This window comes from Phyllobates terribilis, unplaced genomic scaffold (assembly GCF_046119375.1).
Source record: "Phyllobates terribilis strain yellow unplaced genomic scaffold, ASM4611937v1 Scaffold_12__6_contigs__length_324123572, whole genome shotgun sequence".
NCBI lineage: Eukaryota > Metazoa > Chordata > Amphibia > Anura > Dendrobatidae > Phyllobates > Phyllobates terribilis.
In genome coordinates, this window is record NW_027362772.1 from 300,348,805 (window position 1) to 300,368,057 (window position 19,253).

The window sequence follows — 19,253 nt, forward strand, 5'->3', positions numbered from 1 at the left end:
ATTTCCATCTTTGAACATGACTGTGGTCTACTGCTACCATTATGGCAGCTACCGGTGCCGTGGTGCCCTCTGTATGGGTATCTATGGGGAAGGTTGACTAAAGACCTTCATCCGAGCTCACGTTGGCTTTGCTCTGCGGCCCTCCCTTCTCAGTACATGTATTAGATTGGTTGCCTCAATCCTGGAAGCATCTGTTGTTTCGGAAGCGCGGCAGACATACGCCCAGTGTAATTCACATTTTTCCCAGAAACGACACTAAGAACAAGACTGAGACTAATTTGCAGCCATGAACCTGTGCTTGGTGGAAGAGCTCATTAGAGCCGTCCTGTCATCCTGCATTTTGCAGACAGCCCTCTCCTGACTTGCACGGCCGCGTTACGAGTGGAGCGAATACATCGAGTTGCATTGATTATTTTACATACTACAAGGATGAGCGCGACTTCCGAGGCCGGATCACTCCCAATGATGAGACACTGCTTCCTTTTCGAGACGTAGAATAGATTCATGGTTGATAAATATATTGAAATGGAAGCTGTGAGATCAATTATATAGAGACGTCAGAGGCACGGGCGCCGAGTCGCTGCCACTGTGAGGCTGACAGCTGGCAGGTCTGGGTCGGTTTGGCACCTGGCTGTCATGTCTAAAGATGATAATTTTGGCAATGAGATGACTCTATCTTCTCTCTGCGCGCAGATCCCAATCTGATCCCTAATGGATGTGGCGACCAGACATGGTGAAATAGGCAAGAAGGTCAATCCTCGAAGAGTCAGTGTGGAGACTGAAGCATCGACGGGTCAACAGGGAAGCTATAGAGCAATGGATTCACCCCCACCGCTCGGCATCTCCTATATAAGGAAATCATGGCAGAACAGTCCGAGAGGCATCAGAATCCGGCCCCTCTGACTGATGGATGTGGCTGCTGTCACCTACGTCATCTACACTGAGCAGCCTCGCGCTATCGCAGATGAGATGAATTCTGGCGCGTGGGACGGTGGATTCCAGAGGTTGTTTTCTGTCGGGCTTTACGTCAAAGATGATCGCACAAGATTCAATCCCGGGAAACACATTGGACCATTAGATGATTTTCATACAACTAAAAAGTGAATTTTATCATTGATGCTGTGATGCAAGGGTGAAAGGACGCACATTTAGAAACAGCCATTTACAAGCAGGTTCCCCCATATAAAATATCTAGAGATATAATGCCTTGTGTATGGAATATCCCAGCCATATAATGCCTTGTGTGTGGCATATCCCAGCCATATAATGCCTTGTGTGTGGCATATCCCAGCCATATAACGTCTTGTGTTTGGCATATCCCTGCCATATAATGCCTTGTGTATAGCATATCCCAGCCATATAATGCCTTGTGTGTGGCATATCCCAGCCATATAATGCCTTGTGTGTGGCATATCACAGCCATATAATGCCTTGTGTATGGCATATCCCAGCCATATAATGACTTGTGTATGGCATATCCCAACCATATAATGCCTTGTGTGTGGCATATCCCAGCCATATAATGCCTTGTGTGTGGCATATCCCAGCCATATAATGCCTTGTGTTTGGCATATCCCTGCCATATAATGCCTTGTGTATAGCATATCCCAGCCATATAATGCCTTGTGTGTGGCATATCCCAGCCATATAATGCCTTGTGTGTGGCATATCCCAGCCATATAATGCCTTGTGTATGGCATATCCCAGCCATATAATGCCTTGTGTGTGGCATATCCCAACTATATAATGCCTTGTGTATGGCATATCCCAGCCATATAATGCCTTGTGTGTGGCATATCCCAGCCATATAATGCCTTGTGTATGGCATATCCCAGCCATATAATGCCTTGTGTGTGGCATATCCCAACTATATAATGCCTTGTGTATGGCATATCCCAGCCATATAATGCCTTGTGTATGGAATATCCCAATCATATAATGCCTTGTTTATAGAATATCCCAGCCATATAATGCCTTGTGTATGTCATATCCCAGCCATATAATTCCTTGTGTGTGGGATATCCCAACCATATAATGCTTTGTGTGTGGCATATCCTAGCCATATAATGCCTTGTGTATGGCATATCCCAGCCATATAATGCCTTGTGTATGGCATATCCCAACCATATAATGCCTTGTGTATGGCATATCCCAGCCATATAATACCTTGTGTGTGGCATATTCCAGCCATGTAATGCCTTGTGTATGGCATATCCCAACCATATAATGCCTTGTGTATGGCATATCCCAGCCATATAATGCCTTGTGTGTGGCATATCCCAGCCATATAATGCCTTCTGTATGGCATATCCCAGCCATATAATGCCTTGTGTATGGCATATCCCTGCCATATAATGCCTTGTGTGTGGCAATCCCAACCATATAAAGCCTTGTTTATAGAATATCCCAGCCATATAATGCCTTGTGTATGGCATATCCCAGCCATATAATGAATGCCTTGTGTATGGCATATCCCAGCCATATAATGAATGCCTTGTGTATGACATATCCCAAACATATAATGCCTTGTGTGTGGCATATCCCAGCCATATAATGCCTTGTGTATGGCATATCCCAAACATATAATGCCTTGTGTGTGGCATATCCCAACCATATAATGCCTTGTGTGTGGCATATCCCAACCATATAATGCCTTGTGTATGGCATATCCCAGCCATATAATGCCTTGTGTGTGGCATATCCCAGCCATATAATGCCTTGTGTGGGGCATATCCCAGCCATGTAATGCATTGTGTATGGCATATTCAAGCGATATAACACCTTGAGTATGGAATATCCTGCCTTGTAAAGGGCATATGCTATCTATATATTACTTTATATGTAGCATATCCTAGCTATAGATTACTTTATATGTAGTATATCCTAGCCATATATTACTTTATATGTAGCATATCCTCGCTATATATTACTTTATATGTAGCATATCCTAGCTATATATTACTTTATATGTAGCATATCCTAGCTATATATTACTTTATATGTAGCATATCTTAGCCATATATTACTTTATATGTAGCATATCCTCGCTATATATTACTTTATATGTAGCATATCCTAGCCATATATTACTTTATATGTAGCATATCCTAGCCATAGATTACTTTATATGTAGCATATCCTAGCCATATATTTCTTTATATGTAGCATATCCTAGCTGTATATTACCTTATATGTAGCATATCCTAACTATATATTACTTTATATGTAGCATATCCTAGCTATAGATTGGTTTATATGTAGCATATCCTCGCCATATATTACTTTATATATAGCATATCCTCGCCATATATTACTTTATATGTAGCATATCCTAGCCATATATTACTTTATATGTAGCATATCCTAGCCGTATATTACTTTATATGCAGCATATCCTCGCCATATATTACTTTATATGTAGCATATCCTCGCCATACATTACTTTATATGTAGCATATCCTAGCCATATATTACTTTATATGTAGCATATCCTAGCCGTATATTACTTTATATGTAGCATATCCTCGCCATATATTACTTTATATGTAGCATATCCTCGCCATATATTACTTTATATGTAGCATATCCTCGCCATATAGTTCTTTATATGTAGCATATCCTCGCCATATATTACTTTATATGTAGCATATCCTAGCTATAGATTACTTTATATGTAGCATATCCTCGCCATATATTACTTTATATGTAGAATACCCTAGCTATAGATTACTTTATATGTAGCATATCCTTGCCATATATTACTTTATATGTAGCATATCCTAGCTATTGATTACTTTATATGTAGCATATCCTCGCCATATATTACTTTATATGTAGCATATCCTCGCCATATATTACTTTATATGTAGCATATCCTAGCCATATATTACTTTATATGTAGCATATCCTCGCCATATATTTCTTTATATGTAGCATATCCTCGCCATATATTACTTTATATGTAGCATATCCTAGCCATATATTACTTTATATGTAGCATATCCTAGCTATATATTACTTTATATGTAGCATATCCTCGCCATATATTACTTTATATGTAGCATATCCTAGCTATATATTACTTTATATGTAGCATATCCTAGCCATATATTACTTTATATGTAGCATATCCTAGCCATATATTACTTTATATGCAGCATATCCTAGCTATATATTACTTTATATGTAGCATATCCTATCCATAGATTACTTTATATGTAGCATATCCTCGCCATATATTACTTTATATGCAGCATATCCTAGCTATATATTACTTTATATGTAGCATATCCTATCCATAGATTACTTTATATGTAGCATATCCTCACCATATATTACTTTATATGTAGCATATCCTAGCCATATATTACTTTATATGCAGCATATCCTAGCCATAGATTACTTTATATGTAGCATATCCTAGCTATATATTACTTTATATGTAGCATATCCTAACTATAGATTACTTTATATGTAGCATATCCTAGCCATATATTACTTTATATGTAGCATATCCTCACCATATATTACTTTATATTTAGCATATCCTAGCTATAGATTGGTTTATATGTAGCATATCCTAGCTATATATTTCTTTATATGTAGCATATCCTAGCTATATATTACTTTATATGTATCATATCCTAGCTATAGATTGGTTTATATGTATCATATCCTTGCCATATATTTCTTTATATGTAGCATATCCTAGCTATAGATTACTTTATATGTAGCATATCCTAGCTATAGATTACTTTATATGTAGCATATCCTCACCATATATTACTTTATATTTAGCATATCCTAGCTATATATTACTTTATATGTATCATATCCTAGCCATATATTACTTTATATGTAGCATATCCTCGCCATATATTACTTTATATGTAGCATCCTCGCCATATATTACTTTATATGTAGCATATCCTAGCCATATATTACTTTATATGTAGCATATCCTCACCATATATTACTGTATATGTAGCATATCCTCGCCATATATTACTTTATATGTATCATATCCTAGCTATAGATTGGTTTATATGTATCATATCCTAGCCATATATTTCTTTATATGTAGCATATCCTAGCTATAGATTGGTTTATATGTAGCATATCCTAGCTATATATTACTTTATATGTATCATATCCTAGCTATAGATTACTTTATATGTATCATATCCTAGCTATAGATTACTTTATATGTATCATATCCTAGCTATAGATTGGTTTATATGTATCATATCCTAGCTATATATTACTTTATATGTATCATATCCTAGCTATAGATTGGTTTATATGTATCATATCCTAGCCATATATTTCTTTATATGTAGCATATCCTAGCCATATATTACTTTATATGTAGCATATCCTCGCCATATATTACTTTATATGTATCATATCCTAGCTATAGATTGGTTTATATGTATCATATCCTAGCCATATATTTCTTTATATGTAGCATATCCTAGCCATATATTACTTTATATGTAGCATATCCTAGCCATATATTTCTTTATATGTAGCATATCCTCGCCATATATTTCTTTATATGTAGCATATCCTTGCCATATATTACTTTATATGTAGCATATCCTAGCCATATATTACTTTATATGTAGCATATCCTAGCCATAGATTACTTTATATGTAGCATACTAGACGGTGGCCCGATTCTAACGCATCGGGTATTCTAGAATATGTATGCGGCCGACCGGGCGCAATCAGCAGAGCGTTTTTTAAATTTGGCGCCAAAATCGCTGATTGGTCGCGGCCGGCAATCGCGACCAATCAGCAAAACAGTGTTTCAATTTGGTGGCAATATCGGTGATTGGTCGCGGGTGGCGGCTGCGACCAATCAGCGAACTGTGTTAGTGAGGACCGGAGAGCTTGTTTAAATTTGGCGCTAAAATCGCTGATTAGTCGAGACCGTGAGCAATCAGCAAAACGGTGTTTAAATTTGGCCCCAATATCGCTGATTGGTCGTGGCCGGCGGTCGCGACCAATAAGCAGAGCGGGGTTTAAATTTGGCACCAATAATGCTGATTGGTCGCGACCGCGACCAATCAGCAGAGCGGTGTTTAAATTTGGCGCCAATAATGCTGATCGGTCGCGGCTGGCGGCCTCGACCAATCAGCAGAGCGTTGTTTAAATTTGGCACCAAAATCACTGATTGGTCGCAGCCGCGGCTTCGACCAATCAGCAAAGCGGTGTTTAAATTTGGCGCCAATCTCGCTGATTGGTTGTGGTCGGCCGGCGGCCGCGACCAATCAGCAGAACGTTGTTTAAATTTGGCGCCAATCTCGCTGATTGGTCGTGGCCGGCTGGTGGCCGCGACCAATCAGCAGAGCGTTGTTTAAATTTGGCGCCAATCTCGCTGATTGGTCACGGCTGGCGGCCTCGACCAATCAGCAGAGCGTTGTTTAAATTTGGCGCCAAAATCGCTGATTGGTCGCGCCCGGCAGCCTCGACCAATCAGCAGAGCGGAATTTAAATTTGGCATCGATCTCGCTGATTGGTGGCGGCCACGACCAATCAGCAGAGCGTTGTTTAAATTTGGCGCCAATCTCGCTGATTGGTCGCGGCCTCGACCAATCAGCAGAGCGGTGTTTAAATTTGGCGCAAATATCGCTGATTGGTTGCGGTCGGCCGCCGGCCGCGACCAATCAGCAGAGCGTTGTTTAAATTTGGCGCCAATCTCGGTGATTGGTCGCAGCCGGCTAGCGCCGCTCATCTCCCGGCTGCATCCCCGCTGACCTCCGTCCTGCAGATGAGCCGCTAACGGCCACCATCTTTTTCTCAAATCCCGCGTTGCTGATTGGCCGCGGCCGGACCAATCAGCGACGCTTGATTTCCTGGACAGACAGCCAGACTGACGGGATAAGACGATTATATATATATATAGATCCTAGCTATATATTACTTTATAAGTAGCATATTCTAGCTATATTTTACTTTATATGTAGCATATCCTAGCTGTATATTACTTTATATGTAGCATATTCTAGCTATATTTTACTTTATATGTAGCATATCCTCGCCATATATTACTTTATATGTAGCATATCCTAACTATAGATTACTTTATATGTAGCATACCCTAGCCATATATTACTTTATATGTAGCATATCCTAGCTATATTTTACTTAATATGTAGCATATCCTCGCCATATATTACTTTATATGTAGCATATTCTAGCTATATTTTACTTTATATGTAGCATATCCTAGCTATATATTACTTTATATGTAGCCTATTCTAGCTATATTTTACTTTATATGTAGCATATCCTCGCCATATATTACTTTATATGTAGCATATCCTAACTATAGATTACTTTATATGTAGCATACCCTAGCCATATATTACTTTATATGTAGCATATCCTAGCTATATATTACTTCATATGTAGCATATCCTAACTATAGATTACTTTATATGTAGCATACCCTAGCCATATATTACTTTATATGTAGCATATCCTAGCTGTATATTACTTTATATGTAGCATATCCTAACTATAGATTACTTTATATGTAGCATACCCTAGCCATATATTACTTTATATGTAGCATATCCTAGCTATAGATTACTTTATTACTTTATATGTAGCATATCCTAGTCATATATTACTTTATATGTAGCATATCCTAGCTGTATATTACTTTATATGTAGCATATCCTAACTATAGATTACTTTATATGTAGCATATCCTCGCTATATATTACTTTAGATGTAGCATATCCTAGCTGTATATTACTTTATATGTAGCATATCCTAACTATAGATTACTTTATATGTAGCATATCCTAGCTATATATTACTTTATATGTAGCATATCCTAGCTGTATATTACTTTATATGTAGCATATCCTAACTATAGATTACTTTATATGTATCATATCCTAGCTATAGTTTACTTTATATGTAGCATATCCTAGCCATATATTACTTTATATGTAGCATATCCTAGCTTAATATTACTTTATATGTAGCATATCCTAGCTATATATTACTGTATATGTAGCATATCCTAGCCATATATTACTTTATATGTAGCATATCCTAGCCATATATTACTTTATATGTAGCATATCCTAGCCATATATTACTTTATATGTAGCATATCCTAGCCATATATTACTTTATTTGTAGCATATCCTAGCCATATATTACTTTATATGTAGCATATCCTCACCATATATTACTGTATATGTAGCATATCCTAGCCATATATTACGTTATATGTAGCTTATCCTAGCCATAGATTACTTTATATGTAGCATATCCTAGTCATATATTACTTTATATGTAGCATATCCTAGCCATATATTACTTTATATGTAGCATATCCTAGTCATATATTACTTTATATGTAGCATATCCTCGCCATATATTACTTTATATGTAGCATATCCTCGCCATATATTTCTTTATATGTAGCATATCCTAGCCATAGATTACTTTATATGTAGCATATCCTAGTCATATATTACTTTATATGTAGCATATCCTTGCCATATATTACTTTATATGTAGCATATCCTCGCCATATATTTCTTTATATGTAGCATATCCTAGCCATAGATTACTTTATATGTAGCATATCCTAGTCATATATTACTTTATATGTAGCATATCCTAACTATATATTACTTTATGTGTAGCATATCCTAGCTATATATTACTGTATATGTAGCATATCCTAGCCATATATTACTTTATATGTAGCATATCCTAGCCATAGATTACTTTATATGTAGCATATCCTAGTCATATATTACTTTATATGTAGCATATCCTAGCTTAATATTACTTTATGTGTAGCATATCCTAGCCATATATTACTTTATATGTAGCATATCCTAGCCATAGATTACTTTATATGTAGCATATCCTAGCTATATATTACTTTATATGTAGCATATCCTAGCTATATATTACTTTATATGTAGCATATCCTAGCCATATATTACTTTATATGTAGCATATCCTAGCCATAGATTACTTTATATGTAGCATATCCTAGCTATATGTTACTTTATATGTAGTATATCCTAGCTATAGATTACTTTATATGTAGCATATCCTAGCTACATTGGTGGCCAAAAGTATTGGCACCCCTGCAATTCTGTCAGATAATACTCAGTTTCTTCCTGAAAATGATTGCAATCACAAATTCTTTGGTCTTATTCTCTTCATTTAATTTGCTTGCAAGGAAAAAACACAAAAGAGAATGAAGCAAAAATCAAATCATTGATCATTTCACACAAAACTCCAAAAATGGGCCGGACAAAAGTATTGGCACCCTCAGCCTAATACTTGGTTGCACAACCTTTAGCCAAAATAACTGTGAACAACCGCTTACGGTAACCATCAATGAGTTTCTTACAATGCTCTGCTGGAATTGTAGACCATTCTTCTTTGGCAAACTGCTCCAGGTCCCTGATATTTGAAGGGTGCCTTCTCCAAACTGCCATTTTGAGATCTCTCCACAGGTGTTCTATGGGATTCAGGTCTGGACTCATTGCTGGCCACCTTAGAAGTCTCCAGTGCTTTCTCTCAAACCATTTTATAGTGCTTTTGGAAGTGTGTTTTGGGTCATTGTCCTACTGGAAGATCCATGACTTCTGAGGGAGACCCAGCTTTCTCCCACTGGGCCCTACATTATGCTGCAAAATTTGTTGGTAGTCTTCAGACTTCATAAAGCCATGCACACGGTCAAGCAGTCCAGTGCCAGAGGCAGCAAAGCAACCCCAAAACATCAGGGAACCTCCGCCATGTTTGACTGTAGGGACCGTGTTCTTTTCTTTGAATGCCTCTTTTTTTTCATGTACACTCTATGTTGATGCTTTTTCCCAAAAAGCTCTACTTTTGTCTCATCTTCCAAAACGTTTTAGGCTTTCTCAGGTAAGTTTTGGCAAACTCCAGCCTGGCTTTTTTATGTCTCAGGGTAAGAAGTGGGGTCTTCCTGGGTATCCTACCATACAGTCCCTTTTCATTCAGACGCCGACGGATAGTACGGGTTGACACTGTTGTACCCTCGGACTGCAGGGCAGCTTGAACTTGTTTGGATGTTAGTCGAGGTTCTTTATCCACCATCCGCACAATCTTGCGTTGAAATCTCTCGTCAATTTTTCTTTTCTGTCCACATCTAGGGAGGTTAGCCACAGTGCCATGGGCTTTACACTTCTTGATGACACTGCGCACGGAAGACACAGGAACATTCAGGTCTTTGGAGATGGACTTGTAGCCTTGAGATTGCTCATGCTTCCTCACAATTTGGTTTCTCAAGTCCTCAGACAGTTCTTTGGTCTTCTTTCTTTTCTCCATGCTCAATGTGGTACACACAAGGACACAGGACAGAGGTTGAGTCAACTTTAATCCATGTTAACTGGCTGCAAGTGTGATTTAGTTATTGCCAACACCTGTTAGGTGCCACAGGTAAGTTACAGGTGCTGTTAATTACACGAATTAGAGAAGCATCACAGGATTTTTCAAACAGTGCCAATACTTTTGTCCACCCCCTTTTTTAGGTTTGGTGTGGAATTATATCCAATTTGGCTTTAGGACAATTCTTTTTGTGTTTTTTCATTGAAGACAAATTAAATGAAGATAATAAGACCAAAGAATTTGTGATTGCAATCATTTTCAGGAAGAAACTGAGTATTATCTGACAGAATTGCAGGGGTGCCAATACTTTTAGCCACCACTGTACTGTATATATTACTTTATATGTAGCATATCCTAACTATAGATTACTTTATATGTAGCATATCCTCGCCATATATTACTTTATATGTAGCATATCCTAGCCATATATTACTTTATATGTAGCATATCCTAGCCATATATTACTTTATATGTAGCATATCCTAGCTATAGATTACTTTATATGTAGCATATCCTAGCCATATATTACTTTATATGTAGCATATCCTAGCTATAGATTACTTTATATGTAGCATATCCTAGCCATATATTTCTTTATATGTAGCATATCCTAGCCATATATTACTTTATATGTAGCATATCCTAGCTATAGATTACTTTATATGTAGCATATCCTAGCCATATATTACTTTATATGTAGCATATCCTAGCCATATATTACTTTATATGTAGCATATCCTAGCCATATATTACTTTATATGTAGCATATCCTAGCTATAGATTACTTTATATGTAGCATATCCTAGCCATATATTACTTTATATGTAGCATATCCTAGCTATAGATTACTTTATATGTAGCATATCCTCGCCATATATTATTTATATGTAGCATATCCTAGCTATATATTACTTTATATGTAGCATATCCTAGCTATATATTACTTTATATGTAGCATATCCTAACTATAGATTACTTTATATGTAGCATACCCTAGCCATATATTACTTTATATGTAGCATATCCTAGCTGTATATTACTTTATATGTAGCATATCCTAACTATAGATTACTTTATATGTAGCATACCCTAGCCATATATTACTTTATATGTAGCATATCCTAGCTATAGATTACTTTATTACTTTATATGTAGCATATACTAGTCATATATTACTTTATATGTAGCATATCCTAGCTGTATATTACTTTATATGTAGCATATCCTAACTATAGATTACTTTATATGTAGCATATCCTCGCTATATATTACTTTAGATGTAGCATATCCTAGCCATATATTACTTTATATGTAGCATATCCTCGCTATATATTACTTTAGATGTAGCATATCCTAGCTGTATATTACTTTATATGTAGCATATCCTAACTATAGATTACTTTATATGTAGCATATCCTAGCTATATATTACTTTATATGTAGCATATCCTAGCTGTATATTACTTTATATGTAGCATATCCTAACTATAGATTACTTTATATGTATCATATCCTAGCTATAGTTTACTTTATATGTAGCATATCCTAGCCATATATTACTTTATATGTAGCATATCCTAGCTTAATATTACTTTATATGTAGCATATCCTAGCTATATATTACTGTATATGTAGCATATCCTAGCCATATATTACTTTATATGTAGCATATCCTAGCCATATATTACTTTATATGTAGCATATCCTAGCCATATATTACTTTATATGTAGCATATCCTAGCCATATATTACTTTATATGTAGCATATCCTAGCCATCTATTACTTTATATGTAGCATATCCTCACCATATATTACTGTATATGTAGCATATCCTAGCCATATATTACGTTATATGTAGCTTATCCTAGCCATAGATTACTTTATATGTAGCATATCCTAGTCATATATTACTTTATATGTAGCATATCCTAGCCATATATTACTTTATATGTAGCATATCCTAGTCATATATTACTTTATATGTAGCATATCCTCGCCATATATTTCTTTATATGTAGCATATCCTAGCCATAGATTACTTTATATGTAGCATATCCTAGTCATATATTACTTTATATGTAGCATATCCTTGCCATATATTACTTTATATGTAGCATATCCTCGCCATATATTTCTTTATATGTAGCATATCCTAGCCATAGATTACTTTATATGTAGCATATCCTAGTCATATATTACTTTATATGTAGCATATCCTAACTATATATTACTTTATGTGTAGCATATCCTAGCTATATATTACTGTATATGTAGCATATCCTAGCCATATATTACTTTATATGTAGCATATCCTAGCCATAGATTACTTTATATGTAGCATATCCTAGTCATATATTACTTGATATGTAGCATATCCTAGCTTAATATTACTTTATGTGTAGCATATCCTAGCCATATATTACTTTATATGTAGCATATCCTAGCCATAGATTACTTTATATGTAGCATATCCTAGCTATATATTACTTTATATGTAGCATATCCTAGTCATATATTACTTTATATGTAGCATATCCTAGCCATAGATTACTTTATATGTAGCATATCCTAGCTATATGTTACTTTATATGTAGTATATCCTAGCTATAGATTACTTTATATGTAGCATATCCTAGCTACAGTGGTGGCCAAAAGTATTGGCACCCCTGCAATTCTGTCAGATAATACTCAGTTTCTTCCTGAAAATGATTGCAATCACAAATTCTTTGGTCTTATTCTCTTCATTTAATTTGCTTGCAAGGAAAAAACACAAAAGAGAATGAAGCAAAAATCAAATCATTGATCATTTCACACAAAACTCCAAAAATGGGCCGGACAAAAGTATTGGCACCCTCAGCCTAATACTTGGTTGCACAACCTTTAGCCAAAATAACTGTGAACAACCGCTTACGGTAACCATCAATGAGTTTCTTACAATGCTCTGCTGGAATTGTAGACCATTCTTCTTTGGCAAACTGCTCCAGGTCCCTGATATTTGAAGGGTGTCTTCTCCAAACTGCCATTTTGAGATCTCTCCACAGGTGTTCTATGGGATTCAGGTCTGGACTCATTGCTGGCCACCTTAGAAGTCTCCAGTGCTTTCTCTCAAACCATTTTATAGTGCTTTTGGAAGTGTGTTTTGGGTCATTGTCCTACTGGAAGATCCATGACTTCTGAGGGAGACCCAGCTTTCTCCCACTGGGCCCTACATTATGCTGCAAAATTTGTTGGTAGTCTTCAGACTTCATAAAGCCATGCACACGGTCAAGCAGTCCAGTGCCAGAGGCAGCAAAGCAACCCCAAAACATCAGGGAACCTCCGCCATGTTTGACTGTAGGGACCGTGTTCTTTTCTTTGAATGCCTCTTTTTTTTCCTGTACACTCTTTGTTGATGCTTTTTCCCAAAAAGCTCTACTTTTGTCTCATCTGACCAGAGAACATTCTTCCAAAATGTTTTAGGCTTTCTCAGGTAAGTTTTGGCAAACTCCAGCCTGGCTTTTTTATGTCTCAGGGTAAGAAGTGGGGTCTTCCTGGGTATCCTACCATACAGTCCCTTTTCATTCAGACGCCGACGGATAGTACGGGTTGACACTGTTGTACCCTCGGACTGCAGGGCAGCTTGAACTTGTTTGGATGTTAGTCGAGGTTCTTTATCCACCATCCGCACAATCTTGCGTTGAAATCTCTCGTCAATTTTTCTTTTCCGTCCACATCTAGGGAGGTTAGCCACAGTGCCATGGGCTTTACACTTCTTGATGACACTGCGCACGGAAGACACAGGAACATTCAGGTCTTTGGAGATGGACTTGTAGCCTTGAGATTGCTCATGCTTCCTCACAATTTGGTTTCTCAAGTCCTCAGACAGTTCTTTGGTCTTCTTTCTTTTCTCCATGCTCAATGTGGTACACACAAGGACACAGGACAGAGGTTGAGTCAACTTTAATCCATGTTAACTGGCTGCAAGTGTGATTTAGTTATTGCCAACACCTGTTAGGTGCCACAGGTAAGTTACAGGTGCTGTTAATTACACGAATTAGAGAAGCATCACAGGATTTTTCAAACAGTGCCAATACTTTTGTCCACCCCCTTTTTTAGGTTTGGTGTGGAATTATATCCAATTTGGCTTTAGGACAATTCTTTTTGTGTTTTTTCATTGAAGACAAATTAAATGAAGATAATAAGACCAAAGAATTTGTGATTGCAATCATTTTCAGGAAGAAACTGAGTATTATCTGACAGAATTGCAGGGGTGCCAATACTTTTAGCCACCACTGTACTGTATATATTACTTTATATGTAGCATATCCTAACTATAGATTACTTTATATGTAGCATATCCTCGCCATATATTACTTTATATGTAGCATATCCTAGCCATATATTACTTTATATGTAGCATATCCTAGCCATATATTACTTTATATGTAGCATATCCTAGCTATAGATTACTTTATATGTAGCATATCCTAGCCATATATTACTTTATATGTAGCATATCCTAGCTATAGATTACTTTATATGTAGCATATCCTAGCCATATATTTCTTTATATGTAGCATATCCTAGCCATATATTACTTTATATGTAGCATATCCTAGCTATAGATTACTTTATATGTAGCATATCCTAGCCATATATTACTTTATATGTAGCATATCCTAGCCATATATTACTTTATATGTAGCATATCCTAGCCATATATTACTTTATATGTAGCATATCCTAGCTATAGATTACTTTATATGTAGCATATCCTAGCCATATATTACTTTATATGTAGCATATCCTAGCTATAGATTACTTTATATGTAGCATATCCTCGCCATATATTATTTATATGTAGCATATCCTAGCTATATATTACTTTATATGTAGCATATCCTAACTATAGATTACTTTATATGTAGCATACCCTAGCCATATATTACTTTATATGTAGCATATCCTAGCTGTATATTACTTTATATGTAGCATATCCTAACTATAGATTACTTTATATGTAGCATATCCTCGCTATATATTACTTTAGATGTAGCATATCCTAGCCATATATTACTTTCTATGTAGCATATCCTAGCTATATATTACTTTATTTGTAGTATATCCTAGCCATATATTTCTTTATATGTAGCATATCCTCGCTATATATTACTTTAGATGTAGCATATCCTAGCTGTATATTACTTTATATGTAGCATATCCTAACTATAGATTACTTTATATGTAGCATATCCTAGCTATATATTACTTTATATGTAGCATATCCTAGCTATATATTACTTTATATGTAGCATATCCTAGCTGTATATTACTTTATATGTAGCATATCCTAACTATAGATTACTTTATATGTATCATATCCTAGCTATAGTTTACTTTATATGTAGCATATCCTAGCCATATATTACTTTATATGTAGCATATCCTAGCTTAATATTACTTTATATGTAGCATATCCTAGCTATATATTACTGTATATGTAGCATATCCTAGCCATATATTACTTTATATGTAGCATATCCTAGCCATATATTACTTTATATGTAGCATATCCTAGCCATATATTACTTTATATGTAGCATATCCTAGCCATATATTACTTTATATGTAGCATATCCTAGCCATATATTACTTTATATGTAGCATATCCTCACCATATATTACTGTATATGTAGCATATCCTAGCCATATATTACGTTATATGTAGCTTATCCTAGCCATAGATTACTTTATATGTAGCATATCCTAGTCATATATTACTTTATATGTAGCATATCCTAGCCATATATTACTTTATATGTAACATATCCTAGTCATATATTACTTTATATGTAGCATATCCTCGCCATATATTTCTTTATATGTAGCATATCCTAGCCATAGATTACTTTATATGTAGCATATCCTAGTCATATATTACTTTATATGTAGCATATCCTTGCCATATATTACTTTATATGTAGCATATCCTCGCCATATATTTCTTTATATGTAGCATATCCTAGCCATAGATTACTTTATATGTAGCATATCCTAGTCATATATTACTTTATATGTAGCATATCCTAACTATATATTACTTTATGTGTAGCATATCCTAGCTATATATTACTGTATATGTAGCATATCCTAGCCATATATTACTTTATATGTAGCATATCCTAGCCATAGATTACTTGATATGTAGCATATCCTAGTCATATATTACTTTATATGTAGCATATCCTAGCCATATATTACTTTATATGTAGCATATCCTAGCCATAGATTACTTTATATGTAGCATATCCTAGCTATATATTACTTTATATGTAGCATATCCTAGTCATATATTACTTTATATGTAGCATATCCTAGCCATAGATTACTTTATATGTAGCATATCCTAGCTATATGTTACTTTATATGTAGTATATCCTAGCTATAGATTACTTTATATGTAGCATATCCTAGCTACAGTGGTGGCCAAAAGTATTGGCACCCCTGCAATTCTGTCAGATAATACTCAGTTTCTTCCTGGAAATGATTGCAATCACAAATTCTTTGGTCTTATTCTCTTCATTTAATTTGCTTGCAAGGAAAAAACACAAAAGAGAATGAAGCAAAAATCAAATCATTGATCATTTCACACAAAACTCCAAAAATGGGCCGGACAAAAGTATTGGCACCCTCAGCCTAATACTTGGTTGCACAACCTTTAGCCAAAATAACTGTGAACAACCGCTTACGGTAACCATCAATGAGTTTCTTACAATGCTCTGCTGGAATTGTAGACCATTCTTCTTTGGCAAACTGCTCCAGGTCCCTGATATTTGAAGGGTGCCATCTCCAAACTGCCATTTTGAGATCTCTCCACAGGTGTTCTATGGGATTCAGGTCTGGACTCATTGCTGGCCACCTTAGAAGTCTCCAGTGCTTTCTCTCAAACCATTTTATAGTGCTTTTGGAAGTGTGTTTTGGGTCATTGTCCTACTGGAAGATCCATGACTTCTGAGGGAGACCCAGCTTTCTCCCACTGGGCCCTACATTATGCTGCAAAATTTGTTGGTAGTCTTCAGACTTCATAAAGCCATGCACACGGTCAAGCAGTCCAGTGCCAGAGGCAGCAAAGCAACCCCAAAACATCAGGGAACCTCCGCCATGTTTGACTGTAGGGACCGTGTTCTTTTCTTTGAATGCCTCTTTTTTTTCCTGTACACTCTATGTTGATGCTTTTTCCCAAAAAGCTCTACTTTTGTCTCATCTGACCAGAGAACATTCTTCCAAAATGTTTTAGGCTTTCTCAGGTAAGTTTTGGCAAACTCCAGCCTGGCTTTTTTATGTCTCAGGGTAAGAAGTGGGGTCTTCCTGGGTATCCTACCATACAGTCCCTTTTCATTCAGACGCCGACGGATAGTACGGGTTGACACTGTTGTACCCTCGGACTGCAGGGCAGCTTGAACTTGTTTGGATGTTAGTCGAGGTTCTTTATCCACCATCCGCACAATCTTGCGTTGAAATCTCTCGTCAATTTTTCTTTTCTGTCCACATCTAGGGAGGTTAGCCACAGTGCCATGGGCTTTACACTTCTTGATGACACTGCGCACGGAAGACACAGGAACATTCAGGTCTTTGGAGATGGACTTGTAGCCTTGAGATTGCTCATGCTTCCTCACAATTTGGTTTCTCAAGTCCTCAGACAGTTCTTTGGTCTTCTTTCTTTTCTCCATGTTAGGACAATTCTTTTTGTGTTTTTTCATTGAAGACAAATTAAATGAAGATAATAAGACCAAAGAATTTGTGATTGCAATCATTTTCAGGAAGAAACTGAGTATTATCTGACAGAATTGCAGGGGTGCCAATACTTTTAGCCACCACTGTACTGTATATATTACTTTATATGTAGCATATCCTAACTATAGATTACTTTATATGTAGCATATCCTCGCCATATATTACTTTATATGTAGCATATCCTAGCCATATATTACTTTATATGTAGCATATCCTAGCCATATATTACTTTATATGTAGCATATCCTAGCTATAGATTACTTTATATGTAGCATATCCTAGCCATATATTACTTTATATGTAGCATATCCTAGCTATAGATTACTTTATATGTAGCATATCCTAGCCATATATTTCTTTATATGTAGCATATCCTAGCCATATATTACTTTATATGTAGCATATCCTAGCTATAGATTACTTTATATGTAGCATATCCTAGCCATATATTACTTTATATGTAGCATATCCTAGCCATATATTACTTTATATGTAGCATATCCTAGCCATATATTACTTTATATGTAGCATATCCTAGCTATATATTACTTTATATGTAGCATATCCTAACTATAGATTACTTTATATGTAGCATACCCTAGCCATATATTACTTTATATGTAGCATATCCTAGCTGTATATTACTTTATATGTAGCATATCCTAACTATAGATTACTTTATATGTAGCATACCCTAGCCATATATTACTTTATATGTAGCATATCCTAGCTATAGATTACTTTATTACTTTATCTGTAGCATATCCTAGTCATATATTACTTTATATGTAGCATATCCTAGCCATATATTACTTTATATGTAGCATATCCTAGCTATAGATTACTTTATTACTTTATATGTAGCATATCCTAGTCATATATTACTTTATATGTAGCATATCCTAGCTGTATATTACTTTATATGTAGCATATCCTAACTATAGATTACTTTATATGTAGCATATCCTCGCTATATATTACTTTAGATGTAGCATATCCTAGCCATATATTACTTTATATGTAGCATATCCTAGCTATAGTTTACTTTATATGTAGCATATCCTAGCCATATATTTCT

General features: G+C 35.6%; 1 protein-coding gene across 1 annotated transcript in view; it reads left to right on the top strand.

Annotated features, from left to right (window-relative positions):
• The window catches only part of DISP3 (dispatched RND transporter family member 3), a 167,312-nt gene that overhangs the window by 39,412 nt on the left and 108,647 nt on the right, over positions 1-19,253 (top strand). The window lies entirely within an intron of this gene.